General features: G+C 41.1%; 1 long non-coding RNA gene across 1 annotated transcript; it reads left to right on the forward strand.

The window, feature by feature from the left end:
* Positions 1-4628: 4628 nt before the first annotated feature.
* LOC131424733 (uncharacterized) lies at positions 4629-14936 on the forward strand. Its single transcript, XR_009228198.1, has 3 exons — positions 4629-4762; positions 6821-6904; positions 13887-14936. It is a non-coding gene; the product is annotated as an uncharacterized LOC131424733 (long non-coding RNA).
* Positions 14937-20108: the final 5172 nt, after the last annotated feature.

The raw sequence follows: 20108 nt of genomic DNA on the forward strand, positions 1-20108 counted from the left end.
GTATTTCATTCTTGCTAAGTCCTTTAACCATAAATATTTGACCCAGGGTAGCTGGAACCAGCAGCCAGATATCTAAGCCTAATTCCCTCCTGGAATGCTCAATGCTTTAGAGTTACAACACCTTGGCTCAGTCATATACTATTTGAGATTGTCCTATTTGGTTGCTTAGTATCATCTCTGTCTACCATCACATCTTGGAGGCCAAAAGATATATTTTCAGTTTTGATGTGAATTGGAGCAATGGGTGGGTACCATGGAATGATCACTGTCCCCAATAAGTACCTTTGAGGTCTGACTTGAAAACTCTATCAACAATTCCCTGTTTCTAATTTTGAGATGTCTGAGGCTCCTCCTTCCCTGTAAGCTTTTGTAATGCCCCTTTGTAATGACAAAATGAAAACATCATCTTTGCAGGATTTCTGTAAGAATCAATTCCTGTAACATAAATAAGGCATTTGGCATATATCAAGTACCTTATAAATAATCAATAAATGATGTCAGTAAATGGTGTTTATTACTTTTGTATTTGGATTTTTGAAGCTATATTAGTTTCATAGTTTCAACTGGCTTAAAATAGCATGAAAATTTTTTTTCATAGTCCTAGATATTGGAAGTCCAAGGTCAAAGTGTTGGCAGGGCAAGGCCTTTTCTAATAGCTCTTGAAAGTCCTTCCTTGTCACTTCTATTTTCTGGTGGTTGCTGGCAATCCTTGGCATTCCTTGGCTTACAGATGCATGGTTCAGTCATCTGATGATCTTCTTTCCTTTATGTCTCCACATCTTCTTTTTTTGTGGGTGTGTGTCTGTCCGAGTCTCTATGTTTCATCATTTTTCATCAAATTGGATCACAGCCTACTGACTTCATTTTAACTTCATTGTCTCTGTTGTACTCCCAAATAAAGTCACACTCTTAGGAACTAGGAGCAAGGACTTCAACACAGTGCAGTCCATAACAGCGGCATAGCAACTCATTGTGGTTAAAATATAGAATGGTGTTTTGTTTTCCTGACAGCCCACATGATTTTGTTTTATTGGTCTTCCTTTTCTTGCTGAGGAGCAGGGTTTCCTAATATTGTGGTCTAGGGTTAAAAATTACCATCTCCTTTGTTATTAAAATAGTGTAACGAGTTACCTCCTCTGGCTCTTACTGTCCCCAACCTCCATTGCTTGGAATGGGAAAAGGCAGTACTGTGTTGGTAACCCCAGCTCATGAAGAAAGAAGAAATCAAAAGGCCCAAACTTGTAGCATGTGCTGATTCCCACTGTGTACCAACTGCTATTTTTAAGTCATCCCAGTATGGCTGATTCAAGGTATCAAGGAACAACTAGTAAGATTCCTGAAAGCTTCATCTTATGAATGTTTTCAGCATGTCACTGAAGGCAAGATTTACTTGCTTATATCCTTCTCCCTCTCTCTTCTCCAACTTTCCAACCTGGGTCTACCTCCAGAACTTCAGACAATGGGAAAGGATAAGGGTGACACTGACTAATTTGAGAAACCATTAGCTGCTGATAGCAACTGTGACATCTCCTTCCTGGTGGCTATTGCTGCGCATCCTACATCCGTATGACAGGGACATTTGTCTGTAATGTGCAGCAGGTGTCGTGGTGCCGGATTTGCGTTTGTTGGTTCAGTGAAGAATCCTGAGGAGGCCTTCCTCTGCAGTCTCTGATGTGAAAATCCAACTTCATCTTGGCCTTCTTCTACCCTCTCCCCAGCTTTTTCCTTAGAAAATTCAACCTACAGCATTTTTAAAGTGAGTTCTGCTCACCTACCGGCCAGCCCTTGCAGAGATACCTGCAAGAAGGCTTTTGTTCCATTCATCTTTTTCAGCCTCTACTTAATAAAGGGAAGCCCAAATATCTTTGCCAATAAAGTGATGGGAAAGGCAGCTTATCTTCTTGGTATTTCCATTTCTATTGCAGCTATTACTTTCCTACCACTTTCTCCTTGCACAATTAATGCGAAAGATTCTGCTGCTCCAATAGTAACTTTAAAACAAAAGATCATTATTAGTCATTGACTAAGTGGTGATAAGGGAACAGATGGTCCTAGCATCCACAAATGTAAAGAAAAGAGAGAAAAAGTCCAAAGTGCTTGTTACCCATGAGAAGAAGAGTAGGATGGAATAGTTCCCACAATATGGATTCTGCTTTCTCCTTAAAGACCTCATCTTACTCTATCCTGACCTCCCTTTAATATGGCTCATGCATAGATTGTGAAACTAGGGACTGAGCACATGTCCAGCATCTGTGAGGCCCTTAGTTTTATCACCAGCCCCGGGGGGGGGGGGGGGAGAATTGTGAAACTAATTTGGCCTTCCTAGCAGTAAGCAGACAAGGAAACTTGTGGCCTAAAACCAAGCCCTTGACCTTGGAAAACTCAGTAATTTTATTATCAGGACTCGTATCCGCTGTATATGCTACACTTTTCAGCAAACTCTGCAGACAGAAAGATATTAGTAGTAGGAGATAATGTCATGAAACAGAACAATCAGCTCCTCACAATGTTCTGTTACATTTTTCTTCTACAAGTAGAGAAAAAAAATAAAGTTATTTTTAACCAAAACTAACCATAATTGAATCTGCCTTCCAAGGTGGAGGAACAGGGAAGCACATGATTCACTGGGAAAATAAATCACTGTAGAATCGTCTTTCACTCACAGAGACTGGTGGGCAGGAGGCAGGAAACCCAGAGTACATGGTTCATCAGCACAAGAGCACGTTAATATGCCTTTGGGTATGTGAGAAGATCCCCAGAGAAAAGATTGAAGATGGGTCTATTTCCATTTCTGAGGGGGCCAAACAGAAAAAAAAAATGAAGAAGAAGGAACAAAAAGCAATCATAAAGCCACACTGCGGTGGCTGAGGATGTTTTTTATGTGTCTCATTTTGTTTCGGTTCCATTTTCCATGGAAGATGCTTGCTCTGCCAGGGCATAAACCCCTCTCTGTATTCTCAAAAGTACAGTAAAGACTGTCTGCATATAAATGCCCCATGAGGTATGTTTTCCTATAATTCAGAGAAAGGAGTTTGGTGCACCAATGGGTAGAGAAGAATCTTGCTTGGGAGACAGAGGCTGAGGATATGGAGTGAGTTTTCTCATCAGCAGGAGTAGGGGCCATCCCTATTTAAGCCGACTTTAATCCCCAGCGAGGTATAGGAATCTCAGAGAAGACAGAACAGAGGGTTGGCACCCGTATCTGTGTCTTACTATCAAGACTATTAACATTATTATTCACTCTTAGGAAACCAAACATGCTCAACACAGCTCCCAATGACTTCAAAATTTTGAGGTCTTCTTAATCTGGGGGAGGTAGCACTACCAACCTGTCCATAAGTCCCTAAGAAGTGCTCACTTTTATGCATACTGAGGACCTTGTAATGACAAGCCTGAAAAATACTGCCATGCCCTGGGCTGATTTACAGAGAGCCACAATCTCCTCGTGCCACAAATGGCTACTACCTACTTCAACTTTAATCCAATGGAGGGCGAACGGCAGGTGCCTGGAGGTGGCCCTTCCTTTTCCAGAAACAGAAATCTGTCACAGAGCACTGTGACTCCACAGTTCAGTAGAGCGGAGCCAATCTGCACCACGGTGAGGAATGCAGTCCCCCTGTCCTGCTGACCTGCGTGGCAAGAGCACTTTTCCTACCCTGTATGAACAAGCTCAGTGACTAGAGACTTGGACCATTACCCATGGAAAATGACTTTTCCAAAAAGACAGCATTAGAAAGTCTTTGATAATAAACCTTTCTTATTAGGAATTCCACACCTTGTCTAAGAATTCTCCCTTGTGAAGGGCTCGCAATGATTGTCCCAGATCTTTGACATTGACAGCAAAGCCCTGAGCGGACTGTGTTTCGATCTGTGTAATTCAAATCTGCAAATATTTCCCAGCCTGTTGGTGGCCAATGTGCCTTCCACAATACCACGAAATGAAGCAGGAACCTGAGATTTTCATAGTATATATTTAGAAGCTACTTGTCAGTCAAGTGTCTCACAACACTTCTTTACAGAGACCCTGGTGATTTCTTTTTGTTTTATTATTTTCCCCTGGTTATTCATGTATTTTCTTCAAAGCAGAATGAAAATCATTCACATTTGAATACCACAAAGGCAGTCTATTGGTACACAATTCTTAGCTACTTTAAGATGTCCAAAGTAAGCACATTAAATACCTATTAACCTCAGTTTCCAGAAAAGACAGTGTGTTTGATTGCTTAGCAGGTGTGCTTCAGTGTAGAGAAGCTATATGCCTTTGACTACTTTCTTCCTGAATTAAAAAAAAAAAAATAAGTAGTCTCAATTGTTAAGGACATGTCCTGTGAAGTCTTTAATTCTTCTCACCAAACATTTTCCACTCCTCTTTTCTGGGCACATGATAGTGTAGGCAGGAAGGAGTGATCCCTTTCTGCCCACTATAGAGTCAGAGCTGGCACCCCTATACCAAAACACAGATTACCAAGAGAAGAGCATCATAAATTTAGCAAATTTATTTAATCATAGTTTTAAGGGAAATGAGAGCAGAGCCAGAATGAACTATCCAGTTTTATGCTTAGGTTCAGTGAAACACGGACAACATGTTGAAAGGATGATAAGACAGCAATGATATGACCTCCTGGTGACAGATCGAGGCGGGTGACCCAGCCAGGCCTGTCTGTTCAGATTCTGATCGGCCTCTCTGTGCAGCATTCCTTCCTCCCAGCTATGGGCAGGACCCCTTCTGAAGTCGGGGTCTTATGATCTACTATCAGATGAGGTAAGTCAGAGGATTTCTTCCTGGCCGGTCACATAGAGAAAGGAGGGGGAAGATCGGAGTAATATTTTTAAGTTTTATGGCTGGGTTGGGGAATAAAGAGGTCCAGTTTCTATGGCCTGCCTTAGGGAAGAAGAATTCTAGTTTCTGTGGCTTGCCTGAGGCAGATGGGGAGGAAAAAAGGAGACAGAGACAGGAAAAGGTCAGGGAGAGACTTTGCCTCTGAGGCCCTCAATTTAGGGTCCTGTTTTCTGAGCCCCGATAATGGGATTGCATGTGGCTTTGTGCTAGGTGAGGCAATGAGACCATCTCTGACCACAGAGTCCTGAAAAAATAAGATGCATCCTTGGAGCCTGGAGAATGGAATTTCCCAAGAAAAGCCCTCCAGGGCCATTTTTCCCTCTGCCCTAGTGACTAACACCTTTTCTCTTTGTGTGAACTCCGTCACACTGGATCCTGCAAACACACACATTCTGAAAGAGAGGGAGAAGGAATTGGGGACCATTTCCCTCTCTCTCCACCCCATGCTATAGCATGTCACCAAGTCATTTCAAAATTTCTCCAACCTCAGAGAGAAAACAGTCATAAATTCAGAAGTCAGAATTCAGGAGACTGAGGCAGGAGGATCTCGAGTTCAAAGCCAGCCTCAGCCAAAGCAAGGCTCTAAGCAACCCAGTGAGACCCTGCCTCTAAATAAAATAGAAAATAGGGCTGGGGGTGTGGCTCAGTGGTCCAGGCCCCCTGAGTTCAATCCCTGGTACTCCCCTTCCCCCAAAAAGAAAGTACCAGAATGTGAAACAGACACAATAGCACATAAAATCAGATAAATTGTAGAACATGGTCATAGTTTTAACTTTTCTATTGCAAAGTTAAAAAGTCACATTTCTCACAACACACCAACTTAGCATATTGACTGTTCCTTGCCAAAGGCACCTGAATAACAGCAGACATGAGAAGAACTATCTGACCTGCCCTTTTCTCCCTGTAAAAAGCCATACAATTCCTTTAAGAAAGTGTCTTCCCATTGCCAGGGCGAGAAAAATCTCACTATCACCAGAGTAAGAACTAACCCATGGATGTATCTGTACAATAAACTTATTAAACTAACCCTTATCTTCCACTGGTTTTATACTGGCCTCATAAATCTTTTGTGAAATTCCCAAAATTTACTGTGCCTAGCATAAATCTCTTTGTCTTGCCATGTCTTCACAGAATTTTTGTTTATCTTGTCTTAAAGGTAAAAAACAAAACAAAACAAAACAAAATTTTTTTTTTTTTTCTGCTTTGGCCATTTCTGCTGATCTTGACTCTCTAGTAGAGGTCCCTATGGACATGTTAAAATTAACAAAACTTCGTTTTTTCTCCTCTTACCCTGTTAAGTCAATCGAATTCTTAGGCCCAGCTGAAAATTCCAAAAAGCTGGAAAAGAACTTATCCACCCCCCCCACCCCCCCACCCCCGCAACAAAAGAAACAAGAAACAAAGAAAAATGGTGAGTGAGCATGTTCTCACGCTCCTGCCCCAACATAATGTGCAGCTGCTGCCCTTGACACTGCCATCTCAGCAGTGCCCAGCAGGGGCAGGAGGAGGGTCTGCAACAGGGAGCAACAGAAGAGAAAATGAGGTTTCATCTGCCACCAAAGGGGGGTGACAAGATTCCCGGCTGTGAGGCAATATCCTCACTGGCCAGTCAGCTCCAAAATGCAAATCCGTCTCTGACAAACCCAGATACATACCTGTTCCTGTTTTTCTCTGCTGCTGGCTTTGGGTGGAGATCTTTAACTTCCTTATTTCCACGTGTCCTTTCAATAAACTCCTCTTAATTACAGTGATTAAATGCTGTGCTCTTTTTCAAACACTGCACACTACTTTTTCAACAAATACGCATTTTTCCAACTAAATCTCTCAAAAGGAGAGACTATTTTTCTTCTAGATAACTTTATTTGTATTTGTAAATTTTTTTTTTAAAAAAAAGATGACTTTTTTTCTCCTAGAGCAACGTTGTTTCTACAACCTTGAACCTAGTTTGAGAATAGCTGTTATATCACTTATTTCCACCAGATGGCAGTGTTGCTGGTTCACACACCCAGTATCCTGTGAAATATGCTCTGTTTACTGAATAAACATCAAGAACTACTTACAAAGGTAACTGCTTCTCCCTTTTCCTGAGAAATCAACATTGTTTCAACAACTACCTTTTCCCTTGATTACCCATTGGACACTCAATTGCCTCTGAGCATGTGTCACGTGTGTTCTCTAATCGCTCCAGTACCTAAAAGGGGAGATGGCCATTTAGCCAATAATCAGGTACACACATCATCTCAATTCTGATATGTGCTTCAGAAGCAAACAAAGGTGACTGCTTGCTAAGGCCGGGTCGTGTGTAGCAAATATATTTGCCTACCAAATATGACAGTTTTTCTCTAGATCAGTCATTTTCCAAGAGTGGTCTCCAAACTAGCCACATTAGCACCTCTAGGGAATTTACAAATGCAAATTCTATGTTGCAACAAAGAATGACTGAATTGAGTGCTCAGAAATCTGCATTTATTTTAACAACCTACCAAGGAATTTCAAAATCTACTACAGTTTAAGAACCACAGCCTTAGCCCCATATTCCATCATTTCTTATCTGAAATACTGCAATAGACTGATAATTATTCTTCTCAACCACTAAGCTTCCTCCCAGGGTGAACCTCAACCATGCCATACTTTATAACCTACTGGGATCCACCTTGAATGAATTAAATCTGGATCTCTGGGGGGTGGAGACCAGGCTTTTTTTTTTTTCTTTGTGGTTCTAGGAATTAAGCCCAGGGCGTTTCACATGCCCCACAACCACTGTACCATTGAGCTATAACCCTAGACCCAGGTTTTCGTATCAGAAAACTTCCCTTAGAAGGCAGAGGCTGACAACCGTGGCCATTTTTAAAATGCAAATCTGATCTTGCAATTCCCCTATTTTTAACTAGCCTTGATAACACTCACAGTTCTTAACACCTACAGCAAAGTCAGTGAACAGGTCCCTGTGCTTAAAGCCAGGTACCTCTCAGGTCTCCCTCACAGGGACCACCCTCCAGTCCTTCAGAGGCCTCAAGCTTCCTGCCATAGAGTTTGCTCAGCTGCTTATTTTCTTGGCCTAAATTAATCAGTCCATGTTCCCTTTGACCTAGTAATTCTCCTTCATTCTGTAGATTTCAGTTGCATCTTCCCTCTCCAGGAAAGCCTTGCCCGGCCTCTCCTGTCTTGGAAAGGAGAGATTGGGGGTGGAATTCCATGACTCTATTTGTCCAAGAAGCCCTGATTTGGGCCTGGGGTTCCTGCACAATTAACAACACCTTTTTCACTCTCACAATTGTCCTACTATGGACAAATAATAAGGTCCTCTCACCTATTTTATGTTCTCACACATATTCACACATGTCTTCCTGGGCCTCATGACAGTGGCAATTGTACAATTTTTATATGTGCGTGACTATGTGATTCATGTCCATAGTCCTCACCGTACTATAAACTGCAAGAGGTCTGACACACGGGAGTGTGTCAATAAATACTTGTTGAACAACCTTTAGAGGTGTGCACTAATTAGTGTTCCCATTTTATAGAATGGAAAACTGAGTCTAGAGAGTTTTAAGGATCTCACCAAGATCACACAGCCAATAAATGTTGTAATGGGAAAGTGAGGTAGGTCTGGCATTTTCCAAGATCATGACCACTATGCTGTACTTGAGAAGTCCCTTCAGTGACTGAGATTCCACTGTAGCCCTGGATGGAGAAGCTCTGTCCTGATTAAACCTGAACTCAGCTTGAAAGCTACACAGTTATTTCCTTTCCCTTGAAATGGCAATCTGCTCCAAGGAAATGAAGCTTATGGCTCTCGGAGTATAAAGGGCAAGTGTGTGGGAGAAGCCAGAGATCAAACGGCCAAGTACCCTTGTTATAGAATTTTTCATGAGCTGAAATCAAATGCTATCATTTGAATCCAGGCTTCTCTCCCTTGGATTTAAAAGAGGGAGAACAAAGGGTGAGGGGAAGGCAGCTGTCAGAGAATCAGGAGGCAGATGGAATGATTCGAGCCTGGGGACTAGGGGGAGAGGCAGCCCAGGCTGGGACAGAGGTCATAAGAGGAAATCCAGTGCAGCAGAAGCTTAGCCCAGTTCTCAGCTACAAGAAGGATTCCCTGTGAATTCTCTAGTGCAGACGTGCAACTTGTGGGCACCAACCACTCTTCCTCTGTAAAATTGAGAGTTATAACTCCTTAAGGTCGTTTTACCTTTGATCTCCAGTCTCCCTGTCTGCAAAATGAGGAAGTTCTGCTTAGATCACCTTTAAAGAGGCTCTTACCTCTAAAATCTATCACTTCTACAACCCATCAAAAGCTGTTAGGATTGGCTCAGGAGGGACAGGAACACACATGGATATTAGTAGTCATTCCCTTCTCAAACTCAGAAAAATGGTGGTCCACATATTCTATTCCTCAACCCTTACTGCATCTGATTCTTGATAAAATGCTTCAGGTCTAATCCAGCAGGCTTTGAAATCTCAATTGAATCATAAAGTTCAAAGCAAAAGGAATGTAAAGTAGAATGAATGCCACTAACATGCTAAGCCTCAAACCGAGGTACCCTAGGCTATGGTAACCAAAAACAAAAAGTATTTAAAAGAAAAAAACTGGGTGGTGGCATTTTTGGTTTCTTAATAATTTTATTTGTTTACATTAGAATTAATTATGTATGATTTTAAGACACTTAATTCAGAATAAAGCCAGACTGCCGTTCACATTTATGAAACACGATGTATCCGATATACATTTTTTAACTGGATCAAAACATTTCCTGAGATTTATATCGGCACTAGGAATGCGCAGCAGCTATGAGAAAGAACCAGCTAGAACGCTGAGATAAATTCAGCTCTGCTGTTCCTGTACCCTGGCTCGTGGGTTTATTTTGTCTGGGATGCTTATTCCCTAAGCTCACCCTAAAGAAATCTTGCCTTTCTTCAACCCCATCACCTACCTGGAGAGCAGTTTTAAAACGTGGCCGCCAGGTTCTTTGACTTTCCTGTTCTCAGAATGGGGGATCCATGTTCCTTCCCCTTAGAGTTGGCTTCTAGTACTCCTCGATGAGGAAAATGTGATGGAAGTGAGGCTGTGCCAGTTTCTAGACTTGGACCTTCAGAAACTGGAAGCATTTACCTTCTGCCTGGGAACCCAGCCACCATGCTGTGAGGAAGCCAAGCTGCCACATGCAGAGGCCACAAGTAGGTGGTCAAGCTGACAGGCACAGCTGAGGTCTCAGTGGACAGCCAGCACCGGCTGCCAGGACGTGAGTGGGCAAGTCAGTGTGATCAGACCCCTGACTCTGACTCGCTCCAGCTTTTTGGCTGCCCCAGATGATGCCACGTGACATACAGATGAGCTACTCCCACCCAGCGCTAGCCAAATTGCAGCTTTATGAGCAAATTCAATAGCTGCTGTTATCTTCAGCCCCTAAGTCTGAAGCAGGTTTTTATACATCACTAAATAACAACTCTGACTAAACAACAGGAATAGAAGCCTTCTTTAAATTCTCTTGGCCCCCATAATCACCACTACTATCAGTACGTACAGTCGTGAGAGCAGTTTCTGATTATTTGCCCTCTCTCCTCCTTCTTGGTACAAGACAAAAATGTATATCACACTCATCCCCTTTAAATTTAGGCATGGTCACATGATGCCCTGTGGCCAATGAAATGCAATTAGGAACAATATATATCAAAGGTTTAAAACCAAGTGTGTGGTCCACCAAGTTCCCTTCCCACTGTCAAAGGGATAAAGGAAGGCCTCAAGGAAAGGTGTCTTTCATCAGTCAGATTCCCTGATGGGACTAGGATGAGAAGGGCTATGTTGCCAACCCAGGCTGGACAAGTGCTATAGTTTGGATCTTAAAGGTCCCCAAAAGGTGCATGTGTAAAAGGCCTGGATTTAGCACTGGTGAGGTAATGGAACCTTTAAGAGTTGGGTCCTGGGAGGAAGTGAGGTCATTGAGGGTATACCTTGGAGGGGATGCCAGGGCCCCAGACCCTTCCTTTTCCTCTCCTTTCACATCCTGGCCATGAGGGTGGCCACTGCACCTCATGTTCCTGCCATTATGTGCTGCCCATACCCTTGTGAGAGACCCCAAAACAATGGAGCCAACTAACCATGGATTGAAACCTCCAAAACTGTGAAATTGATCAATATATGAAAAAGTGTTCAACAACATCTCTAGCAAATAGAGAAATGCAAATCAAAACTACTCTAAGATTTCATCTCACTCCTGTCAGAATGACAATTATCAAGAATACCGGCAACAATAAATGTTGGTGAGAATGTGGGGGGAAAGGTACACTCATACACTGCTGATGGGACTGTAAATTGATGCAACCACTATGAAAAGCAGTATGGAGATTCCTCAGAAAATTGCTAATGGAACCACCATTTGACCCAGCTATCCCACTCCTTGGTTTATACCCAAAGGACTTAAAATCAGCATATTATAGTGACACAGCCATATCAATGTTTATAGCAGCTCAATTCACAATAGCCAGACTATGGAACCAATTTAAGTGTCCCTCCATAGATGAATGGATAAAGAAAATGTGGTGTATATAATCAATGGAATATTATACAGCTTTAAAGAACAATGAAATTATGGCATTTGCCAGTAAATGGATGGAGCTGGAGAATATCATGCTAAGCAAAATAAACCAATCCTAAAAAAACAAAGGCCAAATGTTTTCTCTAATATGAGGATGCTAATTCACAATAAGGTGGCGGAGAGAATAAGGGAAGAATAGCGTTACCTTAGATTAGGTAGAGGGAAGTGATGGGAGGGGAGGGGAAGTGGGGATAGGAAAGATAACAGAATGAAACAGACATTATTACTGTATTTATATATGTGACTGTATGGCCAGTATTATTTTGCAACATGTACACTCAGAAAAATGAAATTATGTCCCATCTATGTTTGATATGTCAAAGTGCATAAATGCATTCTACTGTCATGTATAACTAATTAAATAGAAAATTAAAAATTTTTAAATAGAAATTTTAAAAATTCTCTTTATAAGATGATCATCTCAGGTATTTGTTACAGTAACAGAAAGCTGAATATCACAAGTAATTTTCTATTGAGGTAAGCCCTTGGAGTTTAAAATTATTTATTACCACAGCACCTGAGCAGACTTCTCAATGGCAGCACTGCTGACATTTTGGACCAGGTGACTCTTCATTGTAGGGGGTTGTCCTATGGACTGCAGGATGTTCAGCAGCATTCTGGCCTCTACCCACTAGGTTCCTCACCACCAGAAGGTGTCAAATGTCCTTTGATGCTGGTTGGGTAGGGGTAGCCTATGAAAACCAATGAAACATTGACCACTACTTTAATTGAGGCAACCACCTCCACAGAGAATGAGTTGCTACTCATCACTCTTTGAAAGCCCTTAACAGATGCTCCTTTATTACGCCCCTAGTACTCACCACGTTGAATTACAGTTCTTACTTGGATTTATCATCCTGAAGGAGACTGTGAGGGCAAGTGAAAAAGTAGGTCAGGTGCAATGATCTACCACGAATTTGAATGTTCTGTTAGTGAGACACAAAGTGAGGTGGCTGGAACTCAGACTCTCCTGGTAAGGTGACCAGATGACCAGTTCAAGGTTGTTGCAAATGTTTGTACAGTGCACAGACTGCACAACAGCACCTATTGTAATTTGAATATGTTCTCTAAAGATTTTGTGTTAAAAATTCAATCCCCAATGCAACAGTGTTGGGAAGTGGGGCCTATCTAAAGTCATGAGGGTTCTGCCTTCATGAATGGATTAATGATATTATTATGGGAGTGTGTTCTTTATCATGAGAGTATGCTTGTTATAAAAATGAGTTTGTACCCCTCTTCTTTGCTTTCTTGAAAATGTGTTTACTTGACTTACAACTTTTACCATTGGATGATTCAGCAAGAAGACATTGACCCAATGCTAGTGCATTGTTGTTGAACTTCCTAACCTCCAGAATTGTGAGAAATAAATTCATTTTCCTTGTAAATTACCTGGTCTCAGGTATTCTATTACAGTAGTAAAAATCAAAGATAGTGCCCAAGAAGATAAGTGGCAACTGAGACCCATTTCACTCTGCTCATTAAGTAACTGTCAGACACCGGGGCTGAGTCTTTTGCATGCATCTTTTTATCTAAATGAGAACCATTTAAAAAAGTGTGCAGCAAGGCCAGTAGCCACTTGCCCAGATTGTAGAAAAATCTGGGATCCAGGACTAGAAAATCAAGGGTGTCCTGCTTGATGTTGACATTGGATTCACTTTGTGCTAAATCTTGGGAAAAGATGGAAAGCTACTTCAATGGGCTCTAATGAACCTAATTTGTGAGCCTGTGGGACTCTCTAATCTATGTCAATTAAGCACCAGTTAGAACCATTTATTAAAGTTTCCATATAAAATACCAGATAACCTGCATATATCAGTGCATGTCAAGATGAGCCCTGTGTAAGCTGTTTCCAGAAGCGCATGATATTATTATGGGAGTGTGTTCTTTATCATGAGAGTATGCTTGTTATAAACTGCAGCTGCTGTTTATAAAATCCCTTGGTTCTGCTTATACGGTTCTTTTTTCTATTGTAAAATAGCTATCATAGCCAAACAGTTCAGGTCAGTGATGTGGTCAGTGGAGTCCAGCATCTACATGAGCAAGGTGCAGGTACATGTGGACTCCACCTGCCCCGGTCCTTGAGCACCCTCCTCCCCATACCCACACAACATACATCATGGCACCTGACGGCTTAATGGTATCCAACTGTTCCTTATCGAACCACCAACAGGTCTTACCCTGACAGCAGAACTGTATAGTTCACTAACTTCTCCACTGATGCCTTTCTCTGGGAGATGTCACTATGGGCCACATTCACTTTCCCCTTCTTTCACCTGGGTCAGTTTCAATCCAGAGACTCTTCCTCTTGCAGACTTTTGGATACTTTTTGTCTCATGTCCTCTGTCTTCCAAGGACCAACCAGTTCCTCTCCATCCATGTTTTCTCTTTCCCTTTTTTCTCATATTCTCTTCTCGTATTTCTCCCTCTCTTCTTCCTGATGGCCAATTCAGAAATAGGCCCAAAGATGACTGAGAGGAATAAGAAAACCCAACGATATCCCTGCACAAAGAAAAAGGAAAGCTGCCAAGTTGATATTGAAATGCATGTGAGAAGGACTGGTCCCCAGAGACGACCCAGAGACCTCTTTAAAAATGTTCTCTCAAAAGTAGGCCCAACATGCCAGATTAGACCCTGACTTCCTTCACAAGACTCCTAAAGTGCAAGAAATAAAATCAAGAATTAATCAATGGGATGGACTCCAACTAAAAAGCTTCTTCTCAGCAAAAGAAACAATCAACAAGGTGAAGAGAGAACATACAGAATGGGAGCAAATTGTTGCCACACACATGTCAGATGGATCACTAATCTCCAGGATATATAAAGAACTCAAAAAACTTAACATAAAAAAGACCCAATCAATAAATGGGCTCAGGAGCTGAGCAGATACTTCTCAGAAAAAGATATACAATCGATCAACAAATATATGATAAAAGGTTCAACATGTCGAGTAATTAGAGAAGTTCAAGTCAAAACTACTCTAAGATTTCATCTCACACCAGTCAGTATGGCAATTATCAAGAATATAAGCAATAATAAGTATTGGTGAGGATGTGGGGAAAGGGCACACTCATACATTGCTGGTGGGACTGCAAATTGGTGCAACCAATCTGGAAAGCAGTATGGAGATTCCTTAGAAAACTTAGAATGGAACCACCATTTGACCCAGCTATCCCACTCCTCAGTCTATATCCAAAGGGCTTAAAAACAACATACTACAGAGACACAGCCACATCAATGTTTATAGCAGCTCTTTTCACCATAGCTAAACTGTGGAAGCAACCTAGATGCCCTTCAATAGATGAATGGATAAAGAATCTGTGGTATGTATATACAATGGAATATTCTTCAGCATTAAAACAGAATAAAATATGGCATTTGAAGGTAAATGGATGGAGTTGGAGAATATCATGCTGAGCAAAGTCAACCAACCCCCAAAATCCAAAGGCTGAATGTTCTCTCAGCATCAGGGGATGCTGATCCAAAACAGGGTGAGAGGGGGGCAGGGGAAAAAATGGAGGACCTTTGATTGGGCAAAGGGAAGGGAGGGTTGGGGAGAGTTCATGGGGGCAGGAAAGATGGTGGAATGAGATAACATCATTAACCCAGATACATGTATGACTGCACATATGGAGCCACGCTACATTGTGTACAACCAGAGAAATGAAAAGTTGTGCTGCAATTGTGTACAGTGAATCAAAATGCATTCTGTTGTCATATATACCTAAATAAAATAAATTAATTAATAATAATTTTTTTAAAGAGTATACTTGCACCAGGATGCAGAAGTTCAAGGAGACAAAAGGTGACAAATGGGGCTGTTCATGCCTGGGTTTACCATACTGCATTTATTGCCTCCTGTAACCATAGTGTGGATTGTATTAAAAGATTAAATATGCAAGTGAACTATGAACTTTGGCCAGGAAATCAACTAGCCCAGGAAATCAGCCTCTGTAAATAAAACTTGTAGATAGACTGCTAACTCAAGTGACAGTCCAGGAGGACAATGAACCCTGTAACGGTCAACTCCAAATGACCAGGACTTGATGATTAACTGAGAATTTCCTTAATTTTTTGTCCCCAATCTACTTAAACTTTTCCAACAGCCAACAGCCACCCGTTAGGCATAGTTTAAACCTTCTCTTCTCTCCACTCCTATGCCTAACTTTGAGTCTCTTGACAAACTGCAAATGATGGTGACTGACTCCCTCAATATAGCAAGCTCTCAATAAATAGCCTTTGCTTGTTAAAAATATCAATTAATTAACTAATTAATTAATTAATAAAAATGTTCACTCATTTTATTCACATCTAAACAAACCCATTCTCCCCAAGGAGCAATATTAATGATAATGTATTGCTTACCCAGCACATTGCCCACTGCCATCTCTCACAGCAACTCAACAAGTTTTCCTCAGGCAGCCTCCTTGGCTGAATGACCCTCCCTCCCTTGTTGGCCTTTGAAAAAACTCTTTACCATTTTTCTTTTTGGGTGATGGGGCATTGAACCCTCGGTCACTTAACCACTGAGCCACATCCCCAGCTCTTTTTATTTTTTATTCTGAGACAGGGCCTCGCTAAATTGTTGGAGCTGGCTTTGAACTTGTAATCCTCCTGCCTCATCCTCCCACCTCATCCTCTCAAGCTGCTGGGATTACAGGCATGCCCCCACATGCCTGGCAAACCTCTTTATCTTTCAAGGTCCTGCAGAATGAACTGTTCTTTAACCTGTACCTCTGTATCAACTTGCTTTTATTGCTTCTTAACACATATCTAACTTTGTCTTGCATTATTTGTATTTCTCTCTCTCACTAAAGCCTCTGGGGGCACTTAAGGAGACTGAACCTTATTAACATTTGCAAACACCTGCCAGGAAATCTCTGCCTGGTACACGGTAAATGCATAAGAAATGCATCTGGAAATGAGATACACTGGGAACCTAAAGACCACTCACAAGTTATCGCCTGCAAAAATGTATTGCTTTTCTGACAATTGACTTATTGCCTTACTCATATATTAATATATGCCATAATCATTTCAGGAAGTCTATGGATACTTTTACAATGTTTTTTATAATCACATATTTTTAAACTAAGTCATGATTGAAGATCAATATGAAGGAGAAAGGAAGTGTCCAGATATTTGGCCCATGAGATTTTACATAGCCATAAACTGTGCTACATATTTAGCTCTGAGCTTCCTGGCAGCCAAAATGCAAAGGAAAGTATGTTCAATTACATGGTTCTCACTGTCCAGAAGGAGAAAACATGCCATTGCCCAAGGGAAGCAGTATTTTCCTGGCACTTAGTTCTGAAACAAATGCTCTTGTATAAGATTCTTCAAAGGGGGTGTTGAGTGGGCAAACAATTGTCTGGGTTGTAATTTTGGTGCATAATGTTCTTAGGACTGCTCATGAGTGAGTGGTCATGTGAAAAGAGGCAAAGTAAAGGAAGTCAAATTAGTGCAGTTATTTTATATATTCTTAAATAGCAAAAGATTAGAACTTGTCTAATAAATACAACTCATGCAAAACCTAATGCTTTCTTTTGGAAGAAAGCATAAAATTTTATTGCTATCATCTTGGTTTGTAATGATAGCAAAAGCATTTATAATTTATGTTTTGTGGAAACTGAGAAATTTAACCCACCCACCCACCACACACACACACATATATACACACCCATACTCACGGTTTATCAACACACTAAAATAAATACAATGGAATGGGTTTAACAAATGGCATATTGTAAAAAGGTATTGAATAGCTTATACTTAATATTCAATCCAGAAATACAATTATTTCCCCTACAAATCAAATTTACAAATCTTTGTATATTTATTATTAAATATAAGATGCCACCAGTTCCTCTAAAGTTATTCAATATGAAAATTGGTAGCACTGTTGAGCTAATTCTGTTTTCTGCCATGTTTATTAGTGTGTGTGTGTGTGTGTGTGTGTGAGAGTGTGTGTGTGTGTTGGGTGGGTGAGTGTAATTTCCTATTCAAAGTTTCCAACAAAGCATGATATAAATGCTTTTGTTGTCATTACGACCAAGCCAAGGTGACAAAAATATAATTGTATGTTTTCTTCTGGGCTGCTATGTCAGGTTTTGACATTTGATATTTTTTAAAAAATCAAGGGCTTTATTAGATTGTTTCCCCCATACACTTTGGGTTAGAAGGTACAGAACATAATAATTCTAGACAGCAAATTAGCAAACCATCGAAAAGCCAGGGGTGTCCAAGAAAAGGAGAAAGAGGGGGAGGGGGTAGCAGCCATACAGCAACCTTCCAGGGGAGCTAAGTGGGTCTCACTTGGAGAAATAGATCTGCCTTTGGATATTAACTAAATCCCCAGTTAATATTCAGGCTGCCTATTCAAAGCAAGATCAACTGTGCTATAAATTTCATTTTAAACATTCAGGGAAAAAAAAGTAAATCAGTGTATAGCCAGGACATTAAAGCATAGCACAATTTTCTAAATGTGTTTTTCTTGCAGTTTGCCAACATTTACAAATTTTTGAATATTTATTATTACATATAAGATGCCACCAGTTCCTCTAAAGTTACTCAACATGAAAATTGATAGCACTGTTTAGCTAATTCTGTTTTCTGCCAAACATCTCAAAAATATTTCCTACAATGCAAGGAAAAAATTCAGACTTATTTTCAGTGTTGTGGAGCATGAAAATGTAAAATGTGGAGTGTTCACCCCTAGAATAGTTTACAAATAAAAATAACCAGACTTTTGAGTCACTCCTCATTATTGAGCTTATTTATAGAGTTCTGTGTTGTTACTCAGGAAAAACAGTGGAGATGAGAAAGCAATAAATTACTAAGCCAAACGTATCAAGAATATATTTGAAATTTGAGCAAAATCTAAAAGCGAGAGGCACTGATGCTTCTTGCAAGGTCACTGTGAGATGAAACTGTAATTCTCTTTTTAGTAACAAAGCTGACCTAAGAGTACTCACAGCCAGAGCTCTAATCCAGTGAGGGCCCATTTGGAAAGGAGAGTGAGAGATTCAATGCATCTCAATTTACCGACTGCAGTTCCAGATAGGATACAATCCTGTCAGCAAGCCGCCGAACAGAATAATGTGACCATTCCACGGGACAGGAATAGCCTGATATTTATTCATTTAATATCCTTGTGAAAGGTGGTATTGAAGAAACAATCTGGGAAGCTGAATGTAACTGAAGGAAAATAAATAAAGACCCCTAAACTATGCTTTCCTTGTCACCTTCTATGTCCCCTTATTCTATTTAGCCTGAAGCAACAGCCATCTGAGATAACTTAATGTGTTCTGAACTCGAAAATGCTCATCTTTCATCAGTCATTATGCATTATTTATGAGGCTAAAGATATTGGAAGAGATTCATTTTTCCAATGTATTCCAAATAGCATAAAAATTCTTTTGAAGTTAGGATCAAACTGTTTTTACAGATTCATCAAACTCTTCCTGAGAAACCTAGACTTCCTGCATGGATAGGGGAGGCAGAGCAGAGTCAGCAAAAATTATTTGCCAGCCTGAAACCTCTGCCTGCGGGCAGAGCATCCAGGGAGCGCCTCTGGTTTGACCTGGACATGCTCCAACCCTGAACAAGGTTCACCTTTTGAGAAGATGCCATACTCTCAGGAGATCCCTAGTCCAGAGTCTCCCCAGCCTTGCTTCCCTTTGAAGAAGCACGGTTTAATGCTGAACGAAACTTTCCAAGGCCACTAGATGTTCATTCACATCACTTTGTCTGGGAATCTGAGCTTCAAGCAGATCGGCCAGCATGCATAAATTAATGAAGCAGTTGTGGCGAAATTTAACACTGCATGTGCAGTGTGTGTGTGTGTGTGTGTGTGTGCACATGTGTGTGCGTGTGCGTGTGCGTGTGTGTGTATGGGGTGCCTACACACACAGCCACTCTCAGGTTTAAAGGGTATGGAAGCCATTATTGTCAATGCCTTAAAACATGCAAGAAAAGAAATTAAGAGACTGAAGCAAGATAGGGCAAAACCTGAAGCTCTACCCTGGATCCCAACTCTCAGTCGGAGAGCGTGAGTGCTGAGAGGAAGCGAGAAGGCTGTGTGGAATAACACTGCTGGTTGAGAAAGATATGAGTGGGGCGACCCAGCGAGATGAGATTGGGGTTTCTGAGAAAGAAAGAAGTAATTCTTCTGAGTAAAGAAATAAGAAAAAAGAGACAATAAAACTGCTGGTTGAGAAAGATATGAGTGGGGGCGACCCAGCAAGATGATATTGGGGTTTCTGGGAAAGAAACAGCGAAAGTAAATGCAAAAATACATAAAAAAAAAACCTTCTGAGTAAAGGAATAAGAAAAAAGAGACAATACAATAAGGAAATAAATACATGGCACTCTCCATATTGGCATTTCTTAAACTTTGGGGTTCAGCACTTGGAGGACTAGATGAAGATATTTCTGGACCCCTCCCCCAAAGTAACTGATTCAGCAGGACTGGTGGCACCCAAATACCTGCCCTCCTACCAAGATCACATCACACAGATGCTGCTGGTCCACAGACCCCAGACCACACTCTTCTCAGAGGCCAACCTGTCCCAACAGGGCTGAGTTGTAATTCCTGCTGTGCTATTTCTTAGTTTTGTACCTTGGACAAAATAGCCCATGCTCCCTCAATCTTGTTTTCCACATCCTTAAATTAA

The sequence above is a fragment of the Marmota monax genome, unplaced genomic scaffold (assembly GCF_021218885.2).
Source record: "Marmota monax isolate L192 unplaced genomic scaffold, Marmota_monax_Labrador192_F-V1.1 WCK01_AAM20220418_F8-fsc00059, whole genome shotgun sequence".
NCBI classification, from domain to species: domain Eukaryota; kingdom Metazoa; phylum Chordata; class Mammalia; order Rodentia; family Sciuridae; genus Marmota; species Marmota monax.